Below are 27,793 nucleotides of genomic sequence, written 5' to 3' on the forward strand. Positions count from 1 at the left end.
TTTGCATTACTGCTTATTTTGACCTCTGCTGGCTGTGAAAAGCTCATTTTTAACGTCCAATACAGAATGTGATAAAACCAGATCCAGCTAATAAAATACATCATTCTTTTTGTTTTAGACAACATTTCATGCACTGTTAAACATGTTAAAGCAAGTTGCAAGTGAAAATCTATGTCTATGACTGAGTTTGCATTACTGCTTATTTTGACTTCTGCTGGCTCTGAAAAGCTCATTTTCAACGTTCAATTCAGAATGTGATAAAACCAGATCCAGCCACTAAAAAGCATTTTCTTTTTGTTTTAGACAACATTTCATGCACTGTTAAACATGTTAAAGCAAGTTGCAAGTGAAAATCTATGTATCTGACTAAGTTTGCATTAATGCTTATTTTGACCTCTGCTGGCTGAGAACAGCTCATTTTCAACGTTCAATTCAGAATGTGATAAAACCAGATCCAGCCACAAAAATGCATCATTCTTTTTGTTTTAGACAACAATTCATGCACTGTTAAACATGTTAAAGCAAGTTGCAAGTGAAAATCTATGTCTCTGACTGAGTTTGCATTACTGCTTATTTTGACCTCTGCTGGCTGAGAAAAGCTCATTTTCAACGTTCAATTCAGAATGTGATAAAACCAGATCCAGCTACTAAAATGCTTCATTCTTTTTGTTTTAGACAACATTTCATGCTCTGTTAAACATGTTAAAGCAAGTTGCAAGTGAAAATCTATGTCTCTGACTGAGTTTGCATTACTGCTTATTTTGACCTCTGCTGGCTCTGAAAAGCTCATTTTCAACGTTCAATTCAGAATGTGATAAAACCAGATCCAGCCGCTAAAAAGCATTTTCTTTTTGTTTTAGACAACATTTCATGCTCTGTTAAACATGTTAAAGCAAGTTGCAAGTGAAAATCTATGTCTCTGACTGAGTTTGCATTAATGCTTATTTTGACCTCTGCTGGCTGAGAACAGCTCATTTTCAACGTTCAATTCAGAATGTAATAAAACCAGATCCAGCCACAAAAATGCATCATTCTTTTTGTTTAGACAACAATTCATGCACTGTTAAACATGTTAAAGCAAGTTGCAAGTGAAAATCTATGTCTCTGACTGAGTTTGCATTACTGCTTATTTTGACCTCTGCTGGCTGAGAAAAGCTCATTTTGAACGTTCAATTCAGAATGTGATCAAACCAGATCCAGCCACTAAAATGCATCATTCTTTTTGTTTTAGACAACATTTCATGCACTGTTAAACATGTTAAAGCAAGTTGCAAGTGAAAATATATGTCTCTGACTGAGTTTGCATTACTGCTTATTTTGACCTCTGCCGGCTGAGTAAAGGTCAATTTCATTGTCCAATGCAGAATGTGATAAAACCAGATCCAGCTACTAAAATGCATCATTCTTTTTGTTTTAGACAACATTTCATGCACTGTTAAACATGTTAAAGCAAGTTGCAAGTGAAAATCTATGTCTATGACTGAGTTTGCATTACTGCTTATTTTGACCTCTGCTGGCTGTGAAAAGCTAATTTTTAACGTTCAATTCAGAATGTGATAAAACCAGATCCAGCCACTAAAAAGCATTTTCTTTTTGTTTTAGACAACATTTCATGCACTGTTAAATATGTTTAAGAAAGTTGCAAGTGAAAATCTATGTCTATGACTGAGTTTGCATTACTTCTTATTTTGAGCTCTACTGGCTGGGTAAAGCTCATTTTCAACGTCCAATGCAGAATGTGATAAATTGAGATCCAGCTACTAAAATGCATCATTCTTTTTGTTTTAGACAACATTTCATGCACTGTTAAACATGTTAAAGCAAGTTGCAAGTGAAAATCTATGTCTCTGACTGAGTTTGCATTACTGCTTATTTTGACCTCTGCCGGCTGAGTAAAGCTCATTTTCAACGTCCAATGCAGAATGTGATAAAACCAGATCCAGCTACTAAAATGCATTATTCTTTTTGTTTTAGACAACATTTCATGCACTGTTAAACATGTTAAAGCAAGTTGCAAGTGAAAATCTATGTCTATGACTGAGTTTGCATTACTGCTTATTTTGACCTCTGCTGGCTGTGAAAAGCTAATTTTTAACGTTCAATTCAGAATGTGATGAAACCAGATCCAGCCACTAAAAAGCATTTTCTTTTTGTTTTAGACAACATTTCATGCACTGTTAAATATGTTTAAGAAAGTTGCAAGTGAAAATCTATGTCTATGACTGAGTTTGCATTACTGCTTATTTTGACCTCTGCTGGCTGTGAAAAGCTCATTTTTAACGTCCAATACAGAATGTGATAAAACCAGATCCAGCTACTAAAATACATCATTCTTTTTGTTTTAGACAACATTTCATGCACTGTTAAACATGTTAAAGCAAGTTGCAAGTGAAAATCTATGTCTATGACTGAGTTTGCATTACTGCTTATTTTGACCTCTGCTGGCTCTGAAAAGCTCATTTTCAACGTTCAATTCAGAATGTGATAAAACCAGATCCAGCCACTAAAAAGCATTTTCTTTTTGTTTTAGACAACATTTCATGCACTGTTAAACATGTTAAAGCAAGTTGCAAGTGAAAACCTATGTCTATGACTGAGTTTGCATTACTGCTTATTTTGACCTCTGCTGGCTGTGAAAAGCTCATTTTTAACGTCCAATACAGAATGTGATAAAACCAGATCCAGCTAATAAAATACATCATTCTTTTTGTTTTAGACAACATTTCATGCACTGTTAAACATGTTAAAGCAAGTTGCAAGTGAAAATCTATGTCTATGACTGAGTTTGCATTACTGCTTATTTTGACTTCTGCTGGCTCTGAAAAGCTCATTTTCAACGTTCAGTTCAGAATGTGATAAAACCAGATCCAGCCACTAAAAAGCATTTTCTTTTTGTTTTAGACAACATTTCATGCACTGTTAAACATGTTAAAGCAAGTTGCAAGTGAAAATCTATGTCTCTTACTAAGTTTGCATTAATGCTTATTTTGACCTCTGCTGGCTGAGAACAGCTCATTTTCAACGTTCAATTCAGAATGTGATAAAACCAGATCCAGCCACAAAAATGCATCATTCTTTTTGTTTTAGACAACAATTCATGCACTGTTAAACATGTTAAAGCAAGTTGCAAGTGAAAATCTATGTATCTGACTGAGTTTGCATTACTGCTTATTTTGACCTCTGCTGGCTGAGAAAAGCTCATTTTCAACGTTCAATTCAGAATGTGATAAAACCAGATCCAGCTACTAAAATGCTTCATTCTTTTTGTTTTAGACAACATTTCATGCTCTGTTAAACATGTTAAAGCAAGTTGCAAGTGAAAATCTATGTCTCTGACTGAGTTTGCATTACTGCTTATTTTGACCTCTGCTGGCTCTGAAAAGCTCATTTTCAACGTTCAATTCAGAATGTGATAAAACCAGATCCAGCCGCTAAAAAGCATTTTCTTTTTGTTTTAGACAACATTTCATGCTCTGTTAAACATGTTAAAGCAAGTTGCAAGTGAAAATCTATGTCTCTGACTGAGTTTGCATTAATGCTTATTTTGACCTCTGCTGGCTGAGAACAGCTCATTTTCAACGTTCAATTCAGAATGTAATAAAACCAGATCCAGCCACAAAAATGCATCATTCTTTTTGTTTAGACAACAATTCATGCACTGTTAAACATGTTAAAGCAAGTTGCAAGTGAAAATCTATGTCTCTGACTGAGTTTGCATTACTGCTTATTTTGACCTCTGCTGGCTGAGAAAAGCTCATTTTGAACGTTCAATTCAGAATGTGATCAAACCAGATCCAGCCACTAAAATGCATCATTCTTTTTGTTTTAGACAACATTTCATGCACTGTTAAACATGTTAAAGCAAGTTGCAAATGAAAATCTAGGTCTCTGACTGATTTAGCATTACTGCTTATTTTGACCTCTGCTGGCTGTGAAAAGCTAATTTTTAACGTTCAATTCAGAATGTGATGAAACCAGATCCAGCCACTAAAAAGCATTTTCTTTTTGTTTTAGACAACATTTCATGCACTGTTAAATATGTTTAAGAAAGTTGCAAGTGAAAATCTATGTCTATGACTGAGTTTGCATTACTGCTTATTTTGACCTCTGCTGGCTGTGAAAAGCTCATTTTTAACGTCCAATACAGAATGTGATAAAACCAGATCCAGCTACTAAAATACATCATTCTTTTTGTTTTAGACAACATTTCATGCACTGTTAAACATGTTAAAGCAAGTTGCAAGTGAAAATCTATGTCTATGACTGAGTTTGCATTACTGCTTATTTTGACCTCTGCTGGCTCTGAAAAGCTCATTTTCAACGTTCAATTCAGAATGTGATAAAACCAGATCCAGCCACTAAAAAGCATTTTCTTTTTGTTTTAGACAACATTTCATGCACTGTTAAACATGTTAAAGCAAGTTGCAAGTGAAAACCTATGTCTATGACTGAGTTTGCATTACTGCTTATTTTGACCTCTGCTGGCTGTGAAAAGCTCATTTTTAACGTCCAATACAGAATGTGATAAAACCAGATCCAGCTAATAAAATACATCATTCTTTTTGTTTTAGACAACATTTCATGCACTGTTAAACATGTTAAAGCAAGTTGCAAGTGAAAATCTATGTCTATGACTGAGTTTGCATTACTGCTTATTTTGACTTCTGCTGGCTCTGAAAAGCTCATTTTCAACGTTCAGTTCAGAATGTGATAAAACCAGATCCAGCCACTAAAAAGCATTTTCTTTTTGTTTTAGACAACATTTCATGCACTGTTAAACATGTTAAAGCAAGTTGCAAGTGAAAATCTATGTCTCTTACTAAGTTTGCATTAATGCTTATTTTGACCTCTGCTGGCTGAGAACAGCTCATTTTCAACGTTCAATTCAGAATGTGATAAAACCAGATCCAGCCACAAAAATGCATCATTCTTTTTGTTTTAGACAACAATTCATGCACTGTTAAACATGTTAAAGCAAGTTGCAAGTGAAAATCTATGTATCTGACTGAGTTTGCATTACTGCTTATTTTGACCTCTGCTGGCTGAGAAAAGCTCATTTTCAACGTTCAATTCAGAATGTGATAAAACCAGATCCAGCTACTAAAATGCTTCATTCTTTTTGTTTTAGACAACATTTCATGCTCTGTTAAACATGTTAAAGCAAGTTGCAAGTGAAAATCTATGTCTCTGACTGAGTTTGCATTACTGCTTATTTTGACCTCTGCTGGCTCTGAAAAGCTCATTTTCAACGTTCAATTCAGAATGTGATAAAACCAGATCCAGCCGCTAAAAAGCATTTTCTTTTTGTTTTAGACAACATTTCATGCTCTGTTAAACATGTTAAAGCAAGTTGCAAGTGAAAATCTATGTCTCTGACTGAGTTTGCATTAATGCTTATTTTGACCTCTGCTGGCTGAGAACAGCTCATTTTCAACGTTCAATTCAGAATGTAATAAAACCAGATCCAGCCACAAAAATGCATCATTCTTTTTGTTTAGACAACAATTCATGCACTGTTAAACATGTTAAAGCAAGTTGCAAGTGAAAATCTATGTCTCTGACTGAGTTTGCATTACTGCTTATTTTGACCTCTGCTGGCTGAGAAAAGCTCATTTTGAACGTTCAATTCAGAATGTGATCAAACCAGATCCAGCCACTAAAATGCATCATTCTTTTTGTTTTAGACAACATTTCATGCACTGTTAAACATGTTAAAGCAAGTTGCAAGTGAAAATCTATGTCTCTGACTGAGTTTGCATTACTGCTTATTTTGACCTCTGCTGGCTGAGAAAAGCTCATTTTGAACGTTCAATTCAGAATGTGATAAAACCAGATCCAGCCACTAAAATGCATCATTCTTTTTGTTTTAGACAACATTTCATGCACTGTTAAACATGTTAAAGCAAGTTGCAAGTGAAAATCTATGTCTATGACTGAGTTTGCATTACTGCTTATTTTGACCTCTGCTGGCTGTGAAAAGCTAATTTTTAACGTTCAATTCAGAATGTGATAAAACCAGATCCAGCCACTAAAAAGCATTTTCTTTTTGTTTTAGACAACATTTCATGCACTGTTAAATATGTTTAAGAAAGTTGCAAGTGAAAATCTATGTCTATGACTGAGTTTGCATTACTTCTTATTTTGAGCTCTACTGGCTGGGTAAAGCTCATTTTCAACGTCCAATGCAGAATGTGATAAATTGAGATCCAGCTACTAAAATGCATCATTCTTTTTGTTTTAGACAACATTTCATGCACTGTTAAACATGTTAAAGCAAGTTGCAAGTGAAAATCTATGTCTCTGACTGAGTTTGCATTACTGCTTATTTTGACCTCTGCCGGCTGAGTAAAGCTCATTTTCAACGTCCAATGCAGAATGTGATAAAACCAGATCCAGCTACTAAAATGCATCATTCTTTTTGTTTTAGACAACATTTCATGCACTGTTAAACATGTTAAAGCAAGTTGCAAGTGAAAATCTATGTCTATGACTGAGTTTGCATTACTGCTTATTTTGACCTCTGCTGGCTGTGAAAAGCTAATTTTTAACGTTCAATTCAGAATGTGATGAAACCAGATCCAGCCACTAAAAAGCATTTTCTTTTTGTTTTAGACAACAATTCATGCACTGTTAAACATGTTAAAGCAAGTTGCAAGTGAAAATCTATGTCTCTGACTGAGTTTGCATTACTTCTTATTTTGAGCTCTACTGGCTAAGTAAAGCTCATTTTCAACGTCCAATACAGAATGTGATAAAACCAGATCCAGCTACTAAAATGCATCATTCTTTTTGTTTTAGACAACATTTCATGCACTGTTAAACATGTTAAAGCAAGTTGCAAGTGAAAATCTTTGTCTCTGACTGAGTTTGCATTACTGCTTATTTTGACCTCTGCTGGCTGTGAAAAGCTCATTTTTAACGTCCAATACAGAATGTGATAAAACCAGATCCAGCTACTAAAATACATCATTCTTTTTGTTTTAGACAACATTTCATGCACTGTTAAACATGTTAAAGCAAGTTGCAAGTGAAAATCTATGTCTATGACTGAGTTTGCATTACTGCTTATTTTGACCTCTGCTGGCTCTGAAAAGCTCATTTTCAACGTTCAATTCAGAATGTGATAAAACCAGATCCAGCCACTAAAAAGCATTTTCTTTTTGTTTTAGACAACATTTCATGCACTGTTAAACATGTTAAAGCAAGTTGCAAGTGAAAACCTATGTCTATGACTGAGTTTGCATTACTGCTTATTTTGACCTCTGTTGGCTGAGTAAAGCTCATTTTCAACGTCCAATGCAGAATGTGATAAAACCAGATCCAGCTACTAAAATGCATCATTCTTTTTGTTTTAGACAACATTTCATGCACTGGTAAACATGTTAAAGCAAGTTGCAAGTGAAAATCTATGTCTCTGACTGAGTTTGCATTAATGCTTATTTTGACCTCTGCTGGCTGAGAAAAGCTCATTTTCAACGTTCAATTCAGAATGTAATAAAACCAGATCCAGCCACAAAAATGCATCATTCTTTTTGTTTAGACAACAATTCATGCACTGTTAAACATGTTAAAGCAAGTTGCAAGTGAAAATCTATGTCTCTGACTGAGTTTGCATTACTGCTTATTTTGACCTCTGCTGGCTGAGAAAAGCTCATTTTGAACGTTCAATTCAGAATGTGATAAAACCAGATCCAGCCACTAAAATGCATCATTCTTTTTGTTTTAGACAACATTTCATGCACTGTTAAACATGTTAAAGCAAGTTGCAAGTGAAAATCTATGTCTCTGACTGAGTTTGCATTACTGCTTATTTTGACCTCTGCTGGCTGAGAACAGCTCATTTTCAAAGTTCAATTCAGAATGTAATAAAACCAGATCCAGCCACAAAAATGCATCATTCTTTTTTTTAGACAACAATTCATGCACTGTTAAACATGTTAAAGCAAGTTGCAAGTGAAAATCTATGTCTCTGACTGAGTTTGCATTACTGCTTATTTTGACCTCTGCTGGCTGAGAAAAGCTCATTTTGAACGTTCAATTCAGAATGTGATAAAACCAGATCCAGCCACTAAAATGCATCATTCTTTTTGATTTAGACAACATTTCATGCACTGTTAAACATGTTAAAGCAAGTTGCAAGTGAAAATATATGTCTCTGACTGAGTTTGCATTACTGCTTATTTTGACCTCTGCTAGCTGAGAACAGCTCATTTTCAACGTTCAATTCAGAATGTGATAAAACCAGATCCAGCTACTAAAATGCATCATTCTTTTTGTTTTAGGCAACATTTCATGCACTGTTAAACATGTTAAAGCAAGTTGCAAGTGAAAATCTATGTCTATGACTGAGTTTGCATTACTGCTTATTTTGACCTCTGCTGGCTGTGAAAAGCTCATTTTCAACGTTCAATTCAGAATGTGATAAAACCAGATCCAGCCACTAAAATGCATCATTCTTTTTGTTTTAGACAACATTTCATGCACTGTTAAACATGTTAAAGCAAGTTGCAAGTGAAAACCTATGTCTATGACTGAGTTTGCATTACTGCTTATTTTGACCTCTGCTGGCTGTGAAAAGCTCATTTTTAACGTCCAATACAGAATGTGATAAAACCAGATCCAGCTAATAAAATACATCATTCTTTTTGTTTTAGACAACATTTCATGCACTGTTAAACATGTTAAAGCAAGTTGCAAGTGAAAATCTATGTCTATGACTGAGTTTGCATTACTGCTTATTTTGACTTCTGCTGGCTCTGAAAAGCTCATTTTCAACGTTCAATTCAGAATGTGATAAAACCAGATCCAGCCACTAAAAAGCATTTTCTTTTTGTTTTAGACAACATTTCATGCACTGTTAAACATGTTAAAGCAAGTTGCAAGTGAAAATCTATGTCTCTGACTAAGTTTGCATTAATGCTTATTTTGACCTCTGCTGGCTGAGAACAGCTCATTTTCAACGTTCAATTCAGAATGTGATAAAACCAGATCCAGCCACAAAAATGCATCATTCTTTTTGTTTTAGACAACAATTCATGCACTGTTAAACATGTTAAAGCAAGTTGCAAGTGAAAATCTATGTCTCTGACTGAGTTTGCATTACTGCTTATTTTGACCTCTGCTGGCTGAGAAAAGCTCATTTTCAACGTTCAATTCAGAATGTGATAAAACCAGATCCAGCTACTAAAATGCATCATTCTTTTTGTTTTAGACAACATTTCATGCTCTGTTAAACATGTTAAAGCAAGTTGCAAGTGAAAATCTATGTCTCTGACTGAGTTTGCATTACTGCTTATTTTGACCTCTGCTGGCTCTGAAAAGCTCATTTTCAACGTTCAATTCAGAATGTGATAAAACCAGATTCAGCCGCTAAAAAGCATTTTCTTTTTGTTTTAGACAACATTTCATGCACTGTTAAATATGTTTAGGAAAGTTGCAAGTGAAAATCTATGTCTCTGACTGAGTTTGCATTACTGCTTATTTTGACCTCTGTTGGCTGAGTAAAGCTCATTTTCAACGTCCAATGCAGAATGTGATAAAACCAGATCCAGCTACTAAAATGCATAATTCTTTTTGTTTTAGACAACATTTCATGCACTGTTAAACATGTTAAAGCAAGTTGCAAGTGAAAATCTATGTCTATGACTGAGTTTGCATTACTGCTTATTTTGACCTCTGCTGGCTGTGAAAAGCTAATTTTTAACGTTCAATTCAGAATGTGATAAAACAAGATCCAGCCACTAAAAAGCATTTTCTTTTTGTTTTAGACAACATTTCATGCACTGTTAAATATGTTTAAGAAAGTTGCAAGTGAAAATCTATGTCTCTGACTGAGTTTGCATTACTTCTTATTTTGAGCTCTACTGGCTGGGTAAAGCTCATTTTCAACGTCCAATGCAGAATGTGATAAATTGAGATCCAGCTACTAAATTGCATTATTCTTTTTGTTTTAGACAACATTTCATGCACTGTTAAACATGTTAAAGCAAGTTGCAAGTGAAAATCTATGTCTATGACTAAGTTTGCATTACTGATTATTTTGACCTCTGCTGGCTGAGTAAAGCTCATTTTCAACGTCCAATACAGAATGTGATAAAACCAGATCCAGCTACTAAAATACATCATTCTTTTTGTTTTAGACAACATTTCATGCACTGTTAAACATGTTAAAGCAAGTTGCAAGTGAAAATCTATGTCTATGACTGAGTTTGCATTACTGCTTATTTTGACCTCTGCTAGCTCTGAAAAGCTCATTTTCAACGTTCAATTCAGAATGTGATAAAACCAGATCCAGCCACTAAAAGGCATTTTCTTTTTGTTTTAGACAACATTTCATGCACTGTTAAACATGTTAAAGCAAGTTGTAAGTGAAAATCTATGTCTATGACTGAGTTTGCATTACTGCTTATTTTGACCTCTGCTGGCTCTGAAAAGCTCATTTTCAACGTTCAATTCAGAATGTAATAAAACCAGATCCAGCCACTAAAGAGCATTTTCTTTTTGTTTTAGACAACATTTCATGCACTGTTAAATATGTTTAAGAAAGTTGCAAGTGAAAATCTATGTCTCTGACTGAGTTTGCATTACTTCTTGTTTTGACCTCTGCTGGCTGAGTAAAGCTCATTTTCAACGTCCAATGCAGAATGTGATAAAACCAGATCCAGCTACTAAAATGCATCATTCTTTTTGTTTTAGACAACATTTCATGCACTGTTAAACATGTTAAAGCAAGTTGCAAGTGAAAATCTATGTCTATGACTGAGTTTGCATTACTGCTTATTTTGACCTCTGCTGGCTCTGAAAAGCTCATTTTCAACGTTCAATTCAGATTGTGATAAAACCAGATCCAGCCACAAAAATGCATCATTCTTTTTGTTTAGACAACAATTCATGCACTGTTAAACATGTTAAAGCAAGTTGCAAGTGAAAATCTATGTCTCTGACTGAGTTTGCATTACTGCTTATTTCGACCTCTGCTGGCTGAGAAAAGCTCATTTTGAACGTTCAATTCAGAATGTGATAAAACCAGATCCAGCCACTAAAATGCATCATTCTTTTTGTTTTAGACAACATTTCATGCACTGTTAAACATGTTAAAGCACGTTGCAAGTGAAAATATATGTCTATGACTGAGTTTGCATTACTGCTTATTTTGACCTCTGCTGGCTGTGAAAAGCTAATTTTTAACGTTCAATTCAGAATGTGATGAAACCAGATCCAGCCACTAAAAAGCATTTTCTTTTTGTTTTAGACAACATTTCATGCACTGTTAAACATGTTAAAGCAAGTTGCTAGTGAAAATCTATGTCTATGACTGAGTTTGCATTACTGCTTATTTTGACCTCTGCTGGCTCTGAAAAGCTCATTTTCAACGTTCAATTCAGATTGTGATAAAACCAGATCCAGCCACTAAAAAGCATTTTCTTTTTGTTTTAGACAACATTTCATGCACTGTTAAACATGTTAAAGCAAGTTGCAAGTGAAAATCTATGTCTCTGACTGAGTTTGCATTAATGCTTATTTTGACCTCTGCTGGCTGAGAACAGCTCATTTTCAACGTTCAATTCAGAATGTAATAAAACCAGATCCAGCCACAAAAATGCATCATTCTTTTTGTTTAGACAACAATTCATGCACTGTTAAACATGTTAAAGCAAGTTGCAAGTGAAAATCTATGTCTCTGACTGAGTTTGCATTACTGCTTATTTTGACCTCTGCTGGCTGAGAAAAGCTCATTTTGAACGTTCAATTCAGAATGTGATAAAACCAGATCCAGCCACTAAAATGCATCATTCTTTTTGTTTTAGACAACATTTCATGCACTGTTAAACATGTTAAAGCAAGTTGCAAGTGAAAATCTATGTCTCTGACTGAGTTTGCATTACTGCTTATTTTGACCTCTGCTGGCTGAGAAAAGCTCATTTTGAACGTTCAATTCAGAATGTGATAAAACCAGATCCAGCCACTAAAATGCATCATTCTTTTTGATTTAGACAACATTTCATGCACTGTTAAACATGTTAAAGCAAGTTGCAAGTGAAAATATATGTCTCTGACTGAGTTTGCATTACTGCTTATTTTGACCTCTGCTAGCTGAGAACAGCTCATTTTCAACGTTCAATTCAGAATGTGATAAAACCAGATCCAGCCGCTAAAAAGCATTTTCTTTTTGTTTTAGACAACATTTCATGCACTGTTAAATATGTTTAAGAAAGGTGCAAGTGGAAATCTATGTCTCTGACTGAGTTTGCATTACTGCTTATTTTGACCTCTGCTGGCTGAGTAAAGCTCATTTTCAACGTCCAATGCAGAATGTGATAAAACCAGATCCAGCTACTAAAATGCATCATTCTTTTTGTTTTAGAAAACATTTCATGCACTGTTAAACATGTTAAAGCAAGTTGCAAGTGAAAATCTGTCTCTGATTGAGTTTGCATTACTGCTTATTTTGACCTCTGCTGGCTGAGAACAGCTCATTTTCAACGTTCAATTCAGAATGTGATAAAACCAGATCCAGCCACAAAAATGCATCATTCTTTTTGTTTTAGACAACATTTCATGCACTGTTAAACATGTTAAAGCAAGTTGCAAAGGAAAATCTATGTCTCTGACTGAGTTTGCATTACTTCTTATTTTGAGCTCTACTGGCTAAGTAAAGCTCATTTTCAACGTCCAATACAGAATGTGATAAAACCAGATCCAGCTACTAAAATGCATCATTCTTTTTGTTTTAGACAACATTTCATGCACTGTTAAACATGTTAAAGCAAGTTGCAAGTGAAAATCTATGTCTCTGACTGAGTTTGCATTACTGCTTATTTTGACCTCTGCTGGCTCTGAAAAGCTCATTTTCAACGTTCAATTCAGAATGTGATAAAACCAGATCCAGCCACTAAAAAGCATTTTCTTTTTGTTTTAGACAACATTTCATGCACTGTTAAATATGTTTAAGAAAGTTGCAAGTGAAAATCTATGTCTCTGACTGAGTTTGCATTACTGCTTATTTTGACCTCTGCTGGCTGAGTAAAGCTCATTTTCAACGTCCAATGCAGAATGTGATAAAACCAGATCCAGCTACTAAAATGCATCATTCTTTTTGTTTTAGGCAACATTTCATGCACTGTTAAACATGTTAAAGCAAGTTGCAAGTGAAAATCTATGTCTATGACTGAGTTTGCATTACTGCTTATTTTGACCTCTGCTGGCTGTGAAAAGCTCATTTTCAACGTTCAATTCAGAATGTGATAAAACCAGATCCAGCCACTAAAATGCATCATTCTTTTTGTTTTAGACAACATTTCATGCACTGTTAAACATGTTAAAGCAAGTTGCAAGTGAAAACCTATGTCTATGACTGAGTTTGCATTACTGCTTATTTTGACCTCTGCTGGCTGTGAAAAGCTCATTTTTAACGTCCAATACAGAATGTGATAAAACCAGATCCAGCTAATAAAATACATCATTCTTTTTGTTTTAGACAACATTTCATGCACTGTTAAACATGTTAAAGCAAGTTGCAAGTGAAAATCTATGTCTCTGACTGAGTTTGCATTACTTCTTATTTTGAGCTCTACTGGCTAAGTAAAGCTCATTTTCAACGTCCAATACAGAATGTGATAAAACCAGATCCAGCTACTAAAATGCATCATTCTTTTTGTTTTAGACAACATTTCATGCACTGTTAAACATGTTAAAGCAAGTTGCAAGTGAAAATCTATGTCTCTGACTGAGTTTGCATTACTGCTTATTTTGACCTCTGCTGGCTCTGAAAAGCTCATTTTCAACGTTCAATTCAGAATGTGATAAAACCAGATCCAGCCACTAAAAAGCATTTTCTTTTTGTTTTAGACAACATTTCATGCACTGTTAAATATGTTTAAGAAAGTTGCAAGTGAAAATCTATGTCTCTGACTGAGTTTGCATTACTGCTTATTTTGACCTCTGCTGGCTGAGTAAAGCTCATTTTCAACGTCCAATGCAGAATGTGATAAAACCAGATCCAGCTACTAAAATGCATCATTCTTTTTGTTTTAGGCAACATTTCATGCACTGTTAAACATGTTAAAGCAAGTTGCAAGTGAAAATCTATGTCTATGACTGAGTTTGCATTACTGCTTATTTTGACCTCTGCTGGCTGTGAAAAGCTCATTTTCAACGTTCAATTCAGAATGTGATAAAACCAGATCCAGCCACTAAAATGCATCATTCTTTTTGTTTTAGACAACATTTCATGCACTGTTAAACATGTTAAAGCAAGTTGCAAGTGAAAACCTATGTCTATGACTGAGTTTGCATTACTGCTTATTTTGACCTCTGCTGGCTGTGAAAAGCTCATTTTTAACGTCCAATACAGAATGTGATAAAACCAGATCCAGCTAATAAAATACATCATTCTTTTTGTTTTAGACAACATTTCATGCACTGTTAAACATGTTAAAGCAAGTTGCAAGTGAAAATCTATGTCTATGACTGAGTTTGCATTACTGCTTATTTTGACCTCTGCTGGCTCTGAAAAGCTCATTTTCAACGTTAAATTCAGAATGTGATAAAACCAGATCCAGCCGCTAAAAAGCATTTTCTTTTTGTTTTAGACAACATTTCATGCACTGTTAAATATGTTTAGGAAAGTTGCAAGTGAAAATCTATGTCTCTGACTGAGTTTGCATTACTGCTTATTTTGACCTCTGTTGGCTGAGTAAAGCTCATTTTCAACGTCCAATGCAGAATGTGATAAAACCAGATCCAGCTACTAAAATGCATAATTCTTTTTGTTTTAGACAACATTTCATGCACTGTTAAACATGTTAAAGCAAGTTGCAAGTGAAAATCTATGTCTCTGACTGAGTTTGCATTACTGCTTATTTTGACCTCTGCTGGCTGAGTAAAGCTCATTTTCATTGTCCAATGCAGAATGTGATAAAACCAGATCCAGCTACTAAAATTCATCATTCTTTTTGTTTTAGACAACATTTCATGCACTGTTAAACATGTTAAAGCAAGTTGCAAGTGAAAATCTATGTCTATGACTGAGTTTGCATTACTGCTTATTTTGACCTCTGCTGGCTGTGAAAAGCTAATTTTTAACGTTCAATTCAGAATGTGATAAAACCAGATCCAGCCACTAAAAAGCATTTTCTTTTTGTTTTAGACAACATTTCATGCACTGTTAAATATGTTTAAGAAAGTTGCAAGTGAAAATCTATGTCTCTGACTGAGTTTGCATTACTTCTTATTTTGAGCTCTACTGGCTGGGTAAAGCTCATTTTCAACGTCCAATGCAGAATGTGATAAATTGAGATCCAACTACTAAAATGCATCATTCTTTTTGTTTTAGACAACATTTCATGCACTGTTAAACATGTTAAAGCAAGTTGCAAGTGAAAATCTATGTCTCTGACTGAGTTTGCATTACTTCTTATTTTGAGCTCTACTGGCTAAGTAAAGCTCATTTTCAACGTCCAATACAGAATGTGATAAAACCAGATCCAGCTACTAAAATGCATCATTCTTTTTGTTTTAGACAACATTTCATGCACTGTTAAACATGTTAAAGCAAGTTGCAAGTGAAAATCTATGTCTCTGACTGAGTTTGCATTACTGCTTATTTTGACCTCTGCTGGCTCTGAAAAGCTCATTTTCAACGTTCAATTCAGAATGTGATAAAACCAGATCCAGCCACTAAAAAGCATTTTCTTTTTGTTTTAGACAACATTTCATGCACTGTTAAATATGTTTAAGAAAGTTGCAAGTGAAAATCTATGTCTCTGACTGAGTTTGCATTACTGCTTATTTTGACCTCTGCTGGCTGAGTAAAGCTCATTTTCAACGTCCAATGCAGAATGTGATAAAACCAGATCCAGCTACTAAAATGCATCATTCTTTTTGTTTTAGGCAACATTTCATGCACTGTTAAACATGTTAAAGCAAGTTGCAAGTGAAAATCTATGTCTATGACTGAGTTTGCATTACTGCTTATTTTGACCTCTGCTGGCTGTGAAAAGCTCATTTTCAACGTTCAATTCAGAATGTGATAAAACCAGATCCAGCCACTAAAATGCATCATTCTTTTTGTTTTAGACAACATTTCATGCACTGTTAAACATGTTAAAGCAAGTTGCAAGTGAAAACCTATGTCTATGACTGAGTTTGCATTACTGCTTATTTTGACCTCTGCTGGCTGTGAAAAGCTCATTTTTAACGTCCAATACAGAATGTGATAAAACCAGATCCAGCTAATAAAATACATCATTCTTTTTGTTTTAGACAACATTTCATGCACTGTTAAACATGTTAAAGCAAGTTGCAAGTGAAAATCTATGTCTATGACTGAGTTTGCATTACTGCTTATTTTGACTTCTGCTGGCTCTGAAAAGCTCATTTTCAACGTTCAATTCAGAATGTGATAAAACCAGATCCAGCCACTAAAAAGCATTTTCTTTTTGTTTTAGACAACATTTCATGCACTGTTAAACATGTTAAAGCAAGTTGCAAGTGAAAATCTATGTCTCTGACTAAGTTTGCATTAATGCTTATTTTGACCTCTGCTGGCTGAGAACAGCTCATTTTCAACGTTCAATTCAGAATGTGATAAAACCAGATCCAGCCACAAAAATGCATCATTCTTTTTGTTTTAGACAACAATTCATGCACTGTTAAACATGTTAAAGCAAGTTGCAAGTGAAAATCTATGTCTCTGACTGAGTTTGCATTACTGCTTATTTTGACCTCTGCTGGCTGAGAAAAGCTCATTTTCAACGTTCAATTCAGAATGTGATAAAACCAGATCCAGCTACTAAAATGCATCATTCTTTTTGTTTTAGACAACATTTCATGCTCTGTTAAACATGTTAAAGCAAGTTGCAAGTGAAAATCTATGTCTCTGACTGAGTTTGCATTACTGCTTATTTTGACCTCTGCTGGCTCTGAAAAGCTCATTTTCAACGTTCAATTCAGAATGTGATAAAACCAGATCCAGCCGCTAAAAAGCATTTTCTTTTTGTTTTAGACAACATTTCATGCACTGTTAAATATGTTTAGGAAAGTTGCAAGTGAAAATCTATGTCTCTGACTGAGTTTGCATTACTGCTTATTTTGACCTCTGTTGGCTGAGTAAAGCTCATTTTCAACGTCCAATGCAGAATGTGATAAAACCAGATCCAGCTACTAAAATGCATAATTCTTTTTGTTTTAGACAACATTTCATGCACTGTTAAACATGTTAAAGCAAGTTGCAAGTGAAAATCTATGTCTATGACTGAGTTTGCATTACTGCTTATTTTGACCTCTGCTGGCTGTGAAAAGCTAATTTTTAACGTTCAATTCAGAATGTGATAAAACAAGATCCAGCCACTAAAAAGCATTTTCTTTTTGTTTTAGACAACATTTCATGCACTGTTAAATATGTTTAAGAAAGTTGCAAGTGAAAATCTATGTCTCTGACTGAGTTTGCATTACTTCTTATTTTGAGCTCTACTGGCTGGGTAAAGCTCATTTTCAACGTCCAATGCAGAATGTGATAAATTGAGATCCAGCTACTAAATTGCATTATTCTTTTTGTTTTAGACAACATTTCATGCACTGTTAAACATGTTAAAGCAAGTTGCAAGTGAAAATCTATGTCTATGACTAAGTTTGCATTACTGATTATTTTGACCTCTGCTGGCTGAGTAAAGCTCATTTTCAACGTCCAATACAGAATGTGATAAAACCAGATCCAGCTACTAAAATACATCATTCTTTTTGTTTTAGACAACATTTCATGCACTGTTAAACATGTTAAAGCAAGTTGCAAGTGAAAATCTATGTCTATGACTGAGTTTGCATTACTGCTTATTTTGACCTCTGCTAGCTCTGAAAAGCTCATTTTCAACGTTCAATTCAGAATGTGATAAAACCAGATCCAGCCACTAAAAGGCATTTTCTTTTTGTTTTAGACAACATTTCATGCACTGTTAAACATGTTAAAGCAAGTTGTAAGTGAAAATCTATGTCTATGACTGAGTTTGCATTACTGCTTATTTTGACCTCTGCTGGCTCTGAAAAGCTCATTTTCAACGTTCAATTCAGAATGTAATAAAACCAGATCCAGCCACTAAAGAGCATTTTCTTTTTGTTTTAGACAACATTTCATGCACTGTTAAATATGTTTAAGAAAGTTGCAAGTGAAAATCTATGTCTCTGACTGAGTTTGCATTACTTCTTGTTTTGACCTCTGCTGGCTGAGTAAAGCTCATTTTCAACGTCCAATGCAGAATGTGATAAAACCAGATCCAGCTACTAAAATGCATCATTCTTTTTGTTTTAGACAACATTTCATGCACTGTTAAACATGTTAAAGCAAGTTGCAAGTGAAAATCTATGTCTATGACTGAGTTTGCATTACTGCTTATTTTGACCTCTGCTGGCTCTGAAAAGCTCATTTTCAACGTTCAATTCAGATTGTGATAAAACCAGATCCAGCCACAAAAATGCATCATTCTTTTTGTTTAGACAACAATTCATGCACTGTTAAACATGTTAAAGCAAGTTGCAAGTGAAAATCTATGTCTCTGACTGAGTTTGCATTACTGCTTATTTCGACCTCTGCTGGCTGAGAAAAGCTCATTTTGAACGTTCAATTCAGAATGTGATAAAACCAGATCCAGCCACTAAAATGCATCATTCTTTTTGTTTTAGACAACATTTCATGCACTGTTAAACATGTTAAAGCACGTTGCAAGTGAAAATATATGTCTATGACTGAGTTTGCATTACTGCTTATTTTGACCTCTGCTGGCTGTGAAAAGCTAATTTTTAACGTTCAATTCAGAATGTGATGAAACCAGATCCAGCCACTAAAAAGCATTTTCTTTTTGTTTTAGACAACATTTCATGCACTGTTAAACATGTTAAAGCAAGTTGCTAGTGAAAATCTATGTCTATGACTGAGTTTGCATTACTGCTTATTTTGACCTCTGCTGGCTCTGAAAAGCTCATTTTCAACGTTCAATTCAGATTGTGATAAAACCAGATCCAGCCACTAAAAAGCATTTTCTTTTTGTTTTAGACAACATTTCATGCACTGTTAAACATGTTAAAGCAAGTTGCAAGTGAAAATCTATGTCTCTGACTGAGTTTGCATTACTGCTTATTTTGACCTCTGCTGGCTGAGAAAAGCTCATTTTGAACGTTCAATTCAGAATGTGATAAAACCAGATCCAGCCACTAAAATGCATCATTCTTTTTGTTTTAGACAACATTTCATGCACTGTTAAACATGTTAAACAAGTTGCAAGTGAAAATCTATGTCTCTGACTGAGTTTGCATTACTGCTTATTTTGACCTCTGCTGGCTGAGAAAAGCTCATTTTGAACGTTCAATTCAGAATGTGATAAAACCAGATCCAGCCACTAAAATGCATCATTCTTTTTGATTTAGACAACATTTCATGCACTGTTAAACATGTTAAAGCAAGTTGCAAGTGAAAATATATGTCTCTGACTGAGTTTGCATTACTGCTTATTTTGACCTCTGCTAGCTGAGAACAGCTCATTTTCAACGTTCAATTCAGAATGTGATAAAACCAGATCCAGCCGCTAAAAAGCATTTTCTTTTTGTTTTAGACAACATTTCATGCACTGTTAAATATGTTTAAGAAAGGTGCAAGTGGAAATCTATGTCTCTGACTGAGTTTGCATTACTGCTTATTTTGACCTCTGCTGGCTGAGTAAAGCTCATTTTCAACGTCCAATGCAGAATGTGATAAAACCAGATCCAGCTACTAAAATGCATCATTCTTTTTGTTTTAGAAAACATTTCATGCACTGTTAAACATGTTAAAGCAAGTTGCAAGTGAAAATCTGTCTCTGATTGAGTTTGCATTACTGCTTATTTTGACCTCTGCTGGCTGAGAACAGCTCATTTTCAACGTTCAATTCAGAATGTGATAAAACCAGATCCAGCCACAAAAATGCATCATTCTTTTTGTTTTAGACAACATTTCATGCACTGTTAAACATGTTAAAGCAAGTTGCAAAGGAAAATCTATGTCTCTGACTGAGTTTGCATTACTTCTTATTTTGAGCTCTACTGGCTAAGTAAAGCTCATTTTCAACGTCCAATACAGAATGTGATAAAACCAGATCCAGCTACTAAAATGCATCATTCTTTTTGTTTTAGACAACATTTCATGCACTGTTAAACATGTTAAAGCAAGTTGCAAGTGAAAATCTATGTCTCTGACTGAGTTTGCATTACTGCTTATTTTGACCTCTGCTGGCTCTGAAAAGCTCATTTTCAACGTTCAATTCAGAATGTGATAAAACCAGATCCAGCCACTAAAAAGCATTTTCTTTTTGTTTTAGACAACATTTCATGCACTGTTAAATATGTTTAAGAAAGTTGCAAGTGAAAATCTATGTCTCTGACTGAGTTTGCATTACTGCTTATTTTGACCTCTGCTGGCTGAGTAAAGCTCATTTTCAACGTCCAATGCAGAATGTGATAAAACCAGATCCAGCTACTAAAATGCATCATTCTTTTTGTTTTAGGCAACATTTCATGCACTGTTAAACATGTTAAAGCAAGTTGCAAGTGAAAATCTATGTCTATGACTGAGTTTGCATTACTGCTTATTTTGACCTCTGCTGGCTGTGAAAAGCTCATTTTCAACGTTCAATTCAGAATGTGATAAAACCAGATCCAGCCACTAAAATGCATCATTCTTTTTGTTTTAGACAACATTTCATGCACTGTTAAACATGTTAAAGCAAGTTGCAAGTGAAAACCTATGTCTATGACTGAGTTTGCATTACTGCTTATTTTGACCTCTGCTGGCTCTGAAAAGCTCATTTTTAACGTCCAATACAGAATGTGATAGAACCAGATCCAGCTAATAAAATACATCATTCTTTTTGTTTTAGACAACATTTCATGCACTGTTAAACATGTTAAAGCAAGTTGCAAGTGAAAATCTATGTCTCTGACTGAGTTTGCATTACTTCTTATTTTGAGCTCTACTGGCTAAGTAAAGCTCATTTTCAACGTCCAATACAGAATGTGATAAAACCAGATCCAGCTACTAAAATGCATCATTCTTTTTGTTTTAGACAACATTTCATGCACTGTTAAACATGTTAAAGCAAGTTGCAAGTGAAAATCTATGTCTCTGACTGAGTTTGCATTACTGCTTATTTTGACCTCTGCTGGCTCTGAAAAGCTCATTTTCAACGTTCAATTCAGAATGTGATAAAACCAGATCCAGCCACTAAAAAGCATTTTCTTTTTGTTTTAGACAACATTTCATGCACTGTTAAATATGTTTAAGAAAGTTGCAAGTGAAAATCTATGTCTCTGACTGAGTTTGCATTACTGCTTATTTTGACCTCTGCTGGCTGAGTAAAGCTCATTTTCAACGTCCAATGCAGAATGTGATAAAACCAGATCCAGCTACTAAAATGCATCATTCTTTTTGTTTTAGGCAACATTTCATGCACTGTTAAACATGTTAAAGCAAGTTGCAAGTGAAAATCTATGTCTATGACTGAGTTTGCATTACTGCTTATTTTGACCTCTGCTGGCTGTGAAAAGCTCATTTTCAACGTTCAATTCAGATTGTGATAAAACCAGATCCAGCCACAAAAATGCATCATTCTTTTTGTTTTAGACAACATTTCATGCACTGTTAAACATGTTAAAGCAAGTTGCAAGTGAAAACCTATGTCTATGACTGAGTTTGCATTACTGCTTATTTTGACCTCTGCTGGCTCTGAAAAGCTCATTTTCAACGTTCAATTCAGAATGTGATAAAACCAGATCCAGCCGCTAAAAAGCATTTTCTTTTTGTTTTAGACAACATTTCATGCACTGTTAAATATGTTTAGGAAAGTTGCAAGTGAAAATCTATGTCTCTGACTGAGTTTGCATTACTGCTTATTTTGACCTCTGTTGGCTGAGTAAAGCTCATTTTCAACGTCCAATGCAGAATGTGATAAAACCAGATCCAGCTAATAAAATGCATAATTATTTTTGTTTTAGACAACATTTCATGCACTGTTAAACATGTTAAAGCAAGTTGCAAGTGAAAATCTATGTCTCTGACTGAGTTTGCATTACTGCTTATTTTGACCTCTGCTGGCTGAGTAAAGCTCATTTTCATTGTCCAATGCAGAATGTGATAAAACCAGATCCAGCTACTAAAATTCATCATTCTTTTTGTTTTAGACAACATTTCATGCACTGTTAAACATGTTAAAGCAAGTTGCAAGTGAAAATCTATGTCTATGACTGAGTTTGCATTACTGCTTATTTTGACCTCTGCTGGCTGTGAAAAGCTAATTTTTAACGTTCAATTCAGAATGTGATAAAACCAGATCCAGCCACTAAAAAGCATTTTCTTTTTGTTTTAGACAACATTTCATGCACTGTTAAATATGTTTAAGAAAGTTGCAAGTGAAAATCTATGTCTCTGACTGAGTTTGCATTACTTCTTATTTTGAGCTCTACTGGCTGGGTAAAGCTCATTTTCAACGTCCAATGCAGAATGTGATAAATTGAGATCCAACTACTAAAATGCATCATTCTTTTTGTTTTAGACAACATTTCATGCACTGTTAAACATGTTAAAGCAAGTTGCAAGTGAAAATCTATGTCTATGACTAAGTTTGCATTACTGCTTATTTTGACCTCTGCTGGCTGAGTAAAGCTCATTTTCAACGTCCAATACAGAATGTGATAAAACCAGATCCAGCTACTAAAATACATCATTCTTTTTGTTTTAGACAACATTTCATGCACTGTTAAACATGTTAAAGCAAGTTGCAAGTGAAAATCTATGTCTATGACTGAGTTTGCATTACTGCTTATTTTGACCTCTGCTAGCTCTGAAAAGCTCATTTTCAACGTTCAATTCAGAATGTGATAAAACCAGATCCAGCCACTAAAAGGCATTTTCTTTTTGTTTTAGACAACATTTCATGCACTGTTAAACATGTTAAAGCTAGTTGTAAGTGAAAATCTATGTCTATGACTGAGTTTGCATTACTTCTTGTTTTGACCTCTGCTGGCTGAGTAAAGCTCATTTTCAACGTCCAATGCAGAATGTGATAAAACCAGATCCAGCTACTAAAATGCATCATTCTTTTTGTTTTAGACAACATTTCATGCACTGTTAAACATGTTAAAGCAAGTTGCAAGTGAAAATCTATGTCTATGACTGAGTTTGCATTACTGCTTATTTTGACCTCTGCTGGCTCTGAAAAGCTCATTTTCAACGTTCAATTCAGAATGTGATAAAACCAGATCCAGCCACTAAAAAGCATTTTCTTTTTGTTTTAGACAACATTTCATGCACTGTTAAACATGTTAAAGCAAGTTGCAAGTGAAAATCTATGTCTCTGACTGAGTTTGCATTAATGCTTATTTTGACCTCTGCTGGCTGAGAACAGCTCATTTTCAACGTTCAATTCAGAATGTAATAAAACCAGATCCAGCCACAAAAATGCATCATTCTTTTTGTTTAGACAACAATTCATGCACTGTTAAACATGTTAAAGCAAGTTGCAAGTGAAAATCTATGTCTCTGACTGAGTTTGCATTACTGCTTATTTTGACCTCTGCTGGCTGAGAAAAGCTCATTTTGAACGTTCAATTCAGAATGTGATAAAACCAGATCCAGCCACTAAAATGCATCATTCTTTTTGTTTTAGACAACATTTCATGCACTGTTAAACATGTTAAAGCAAGTTGCAAGTGAAAATATATGTCTCTGACTGAGTTTGCATTACTGCTTATTTTGACCTCTGCCGGCTGAGTAAAGCTCATTTTCATTGTCCAATGCAGAATGTGATAAAACCAGATCCAGCTACTAAAATGCATCATTCTTTTTGTTTTAGACAACATTTCATGCACTGTTAAACATGTTAAAGCAAGTTGCAAGTGAAAATCTATGTCTATGACTGAGTTTGCATTACTGCTTATTTTGACCTCTGCTGGCTGTAAAAAGCTAATTTTTAACGTTCAATTCAGAATGTGATGAAACCAGATCCAGCCACTAAAAAGCATTTTCTTTTTGTTTTAGACAACATTTCATGCACTGTTAAATATGTTTAAGAAAGTTGCAAGTGAAAATCTATGTCTCTGACTGAGTTTGCATTACTTCTTATTTTGAGCTCTACTGGCTGGGTAAAGCTCATTTTCAACGTCCAATGCAGAATGTGATAAATTGAGATCCAGCTACTAAAATGCATCATTCTTTTTGTTTTAGACAACATTTCATGCACTGTTAAACATGTTAAAGCAAGTTGCAAGTGAAAATCTATGTCTATGACTAAGTTTGCATTACTGCTTATTTTGACCTCTGCTGGCTGAGTAAAGCTCATTTTCAACGTCCAATACAGAATGTGATAAAACCAGATCCAGCTACTAAAATACATCATTCTTTTTGTTTTAGACAACATTTCATGCACTGTTAAACATGTTAAAGCAAGTTGCAAGTGAAAATCTATGTCTATGACTGAGTTTGCATTACTGCTTATTTTGACCTCTGCTAGCTCTGAAAAGCTCATTTTCAACGTTCAATTCAGAATGTGATAAAACCAGATCCAGCCACTAAAAGGCATTTTCTTTTTGTTTTAGACAACATTTCATGCACTGTTAAACATGTTAAAGCAAGTTGTAAGTGAAAATCTATGTCTATGACTGAGTTTGCATTACTGCTTATTTTGACCTCTGCTGGCTCTGAAAAGCTCATTTTCAACGTTCAATTCAGAATGTAATAAAACCAGATCCAGCCACTAAAGAGCATTTTCTTTTTGTTTTAGACAACATTTCATGCACTGTTAAATATGTTTAAGAAAGTTGCAAGTGAAAATCTATGTCTCTGACTGAGTTTGCATTACTTCTTGTTTTGACCTCTGCTGGCTGAGTAAAGCTCATTTTCAACGTCCAATGCAGAATGTGATAAAACCAGATCCAGCTACTAAAATGCATCATTCTTTTTGTTTTAGACAACATTTCATGCACTGTTAAACATGTTAAAGCAAGTTGCAAGTGAAAATCTATGTCTATGACTGAGTTTGCATTACTGCTTATTTTGACCTCTGCTGGCTCTGAAAAGCTCATTTTCAACGTTCAATTCAGAATGTGATAAAACCAGATCCAGCCACTAAAATGCATCATTCTTTTTGTTTTAGACAACATTTCATGCACTGTTAAACATGTTAAAGCAAGTTGCAAGTGAAAATCTATGTCTATGACTGAGTTTGCATTACTGCTTATTTTGACCTCTGCTGGCTCTGAAAAGCTCATTTTCAACGTTCAATTCAGATTGTGATAAAACCAGATCCAGCCACTAAAAAGCATTTTCTTTTTGTTTTAGACAACATTTCATGCACTGTTAAACATGTTAAAGCAAGTTGCAAGTGAAAATCTATGTCTATGACTAAGTTTGCATTACTGCTTATTTTGACCTCTGCTGGCTGAGTAAAGCTCATTTTCAACGTCCAATACAGAATGTGATAAAACCAGATCCAGCTACTAAAATACATCATTCTTTTTGTTTTAGACAACATTTCATGCACTGTTAAACATGTTAAAGCAAGTTGCAAGTGAAAATCTATGTCTATGACTGAGTTTGCATTACTGCTTATTTTGACCTCTGCTAGCTCTGAAAAGCTCATTTTCAACGTTCAATTCAGAATGTGATAAAACCAGATCCAGCCACTAAAAGGCATTTTCTTTTTGTTTTAGACAACATTTCATGCACTGTTAAACATGTTAAAGCAAGTTGTAAGTGAAAATCTATGTCTATGACTGAGTTTGCATTACTGCTTATTTTGACCTCTGCTGGCTCTGAAAAGCTCATTTTCAACGTTCAATTCAGAATGTAATAAAACCAGACCCAGCCACTAAAGAGCATTTTCTTTTTGTTTTAGACAACATTTCATGCACTGTTAAATATGTTTAAGAAAGTTGCAAGTGAAAATCTATGTCTCTGACTGAGTTTGCATTACTTCTTGTTTTGACCTCTGCTGGCTGAGTAAAGCTCATTTTCAACGTCCAATGCAGAATGTGATAAAACCAGATCCAGCTACTAAAATGCATCATTCTTTTTGTTTTAGACAACATTTCATGCACTGTTAAACATGTTAAAGCAAGTTGCAAGTGAAAATCTATGTCTATGACTGAGTTTGCATTACTGCTTATTTTGACCTCTGCTGGCTCTGAAAAGCTCATTTTCAACGTTCAATTCAGAATGTGATAAAACCAGATCCAGCCACTAAAATGCATCATTCTTTTTGTTTTAGACAACATTTCATGCACTGTTAAACATGTTAAAGCAAGTTGCAAGTGAAAATCTATGTCTATGACTGAGTTTGCATTACTGCTTATTTTGACCTCTGCTGGCTCTGAAAAGCTCATTTTCAACGTTCAATTCAGATTGTGATAAAACCAGATCCAGCCACTAAAAAGCATTTTCTTTTTGTTTTAGACAACATTTCATGCACTGTTAAACATGTTAAAGCAAGTTGCAAGTGAAAATCTATGTCTCTGACTGAGTTTGCATTACTTCTTATTTTGAGCTCTACTGGCTGGGTAAAGCTCATTTTCAACGTCCAATGCAGAATGTGATAAATTGAGATCCAGCTACTAAAATGCATCATTCTTTTTGTTTTAGACAACATTTCATGCACTGTTAAACATGTTAAAGCAAGTTGCAAGTGAAAATCTATGTCTATGACTAAGTTTGCATTACTGCTTATTTTGACCTCTGCTGGCTGAGTAAAGCTCATTTTCAACGTCCAATACAGAATGTGATAAAACCAGATCCAGCTACTAAAATACATCATTCTTTTTGTTTTAGACAACATTTCATGCACTGTTAAACATGTTAAAGCAAGTTGCAAGTGAAAATCTATGTCTATGACTGAGTTTGCATTACTGCTTATTTTGACCTCTGCTGGCTGTGAAAAGCTAATTTTTAACGTTCAATTCAGAATGTGATAAAACCAGATCCAGCCACTAAAAAGCATTTTCTTTTTGTTTTAGACAACATTTCATGCACTGTTAAATATGTTTAAGAAAGTTGCAAGTGAAAATCTATGTCTCTGACTGAGTTTGCATTACTTCTTATTTTGAGCTCTACTGGCTGGGTAAAGCTCATTTTCAACGTCCAATGCAGAATGTGATAAATTGAGATCCAGCTACTAAAATGCATCATTCTTTTTGTTTTAGACAACATTTCATGCACTGTTAAACATGTTAAAGCAAGTTGCAAGTGAAAATCTATGTCTATGACTAAGTTTGCATTACTGCTTATTTTGACCTCTGCTGGCTGAGTAAAGCTCATTTTCAACGTCCAATACAGAATGTGATAAAACCAGATCCAGCTACTAAAATACATCATTCTTTTTGTTTTAGACAACATTTCATGCACTGTTAAACATGTTAAAGCAAGTTGCAAGTGAAAATCTATGTCTATGACTGAGTTTGCATTACTGCTTATTTTGACCTCTGCTAGCTCTGAAAAGCTCATTTTCAACGTTCAATTCAGAATGTGATAAAACCAGATCCAGCTACTAAAAAGCATTTTCTTTTTGTTTTAGACAACATTTCATGCACTGTTAAATATGTTTAAGAAAGTTGCAAGTGAAAATCTATGTCTCTGACTGAGTTTGCATTACTTCTTATTTTGAGCTCTACTGGCTGGGTAAAGCTCATTTTCAACGTCCAATGCAGAATGTGATAAATTGAGATCCAGCTACTAAAATGCATCATTCTTTTTGTTTTAGACAACATTTCATGCACTGTTAAACAT

The 27,793-nt window shown here is 34.6% G+C and overlaps 1 long non-coding RNA gene across 1 annotated transcript; it reads right to left on the bottom strand.

The window, feature by feature from the left end:
* Nucleotides 1-9,289: 9,289 nt before the first annotated feature.
* LOC147846249 (uncharacterized) lies at nt 9,290-15,299 on the bottom strand. Its single transcript, XR_015478357.1, has 3 exons — nt 11,824-15,299; nt 11,316-11,636; nt 9,290-10,572 (listed from the first exon to the last, which is right to left on the bottom strand). It is a non-coding gene; the product is annotated as an uncharacterized LOC147846249 (long non-coding RNA).
* Between the last annotated feature and the right edge of the window lie 12,494 nt (nt 15,300-27,793).

This window comes from Danio rerio, chromosome 2 (assembly GCF_052040795.2).
Source record: "Danio rerio strain M-AB ecotype USA chromosome 2, GRCz13ab, whole genome shotgun sequence".
Taxonomy (NCBI): domain Eukaryota; kingdom Metazoa; phylum Chordata; class Actinopteri; order Cypriniformes; family Danionidae; genus Danio; species Danio rerio.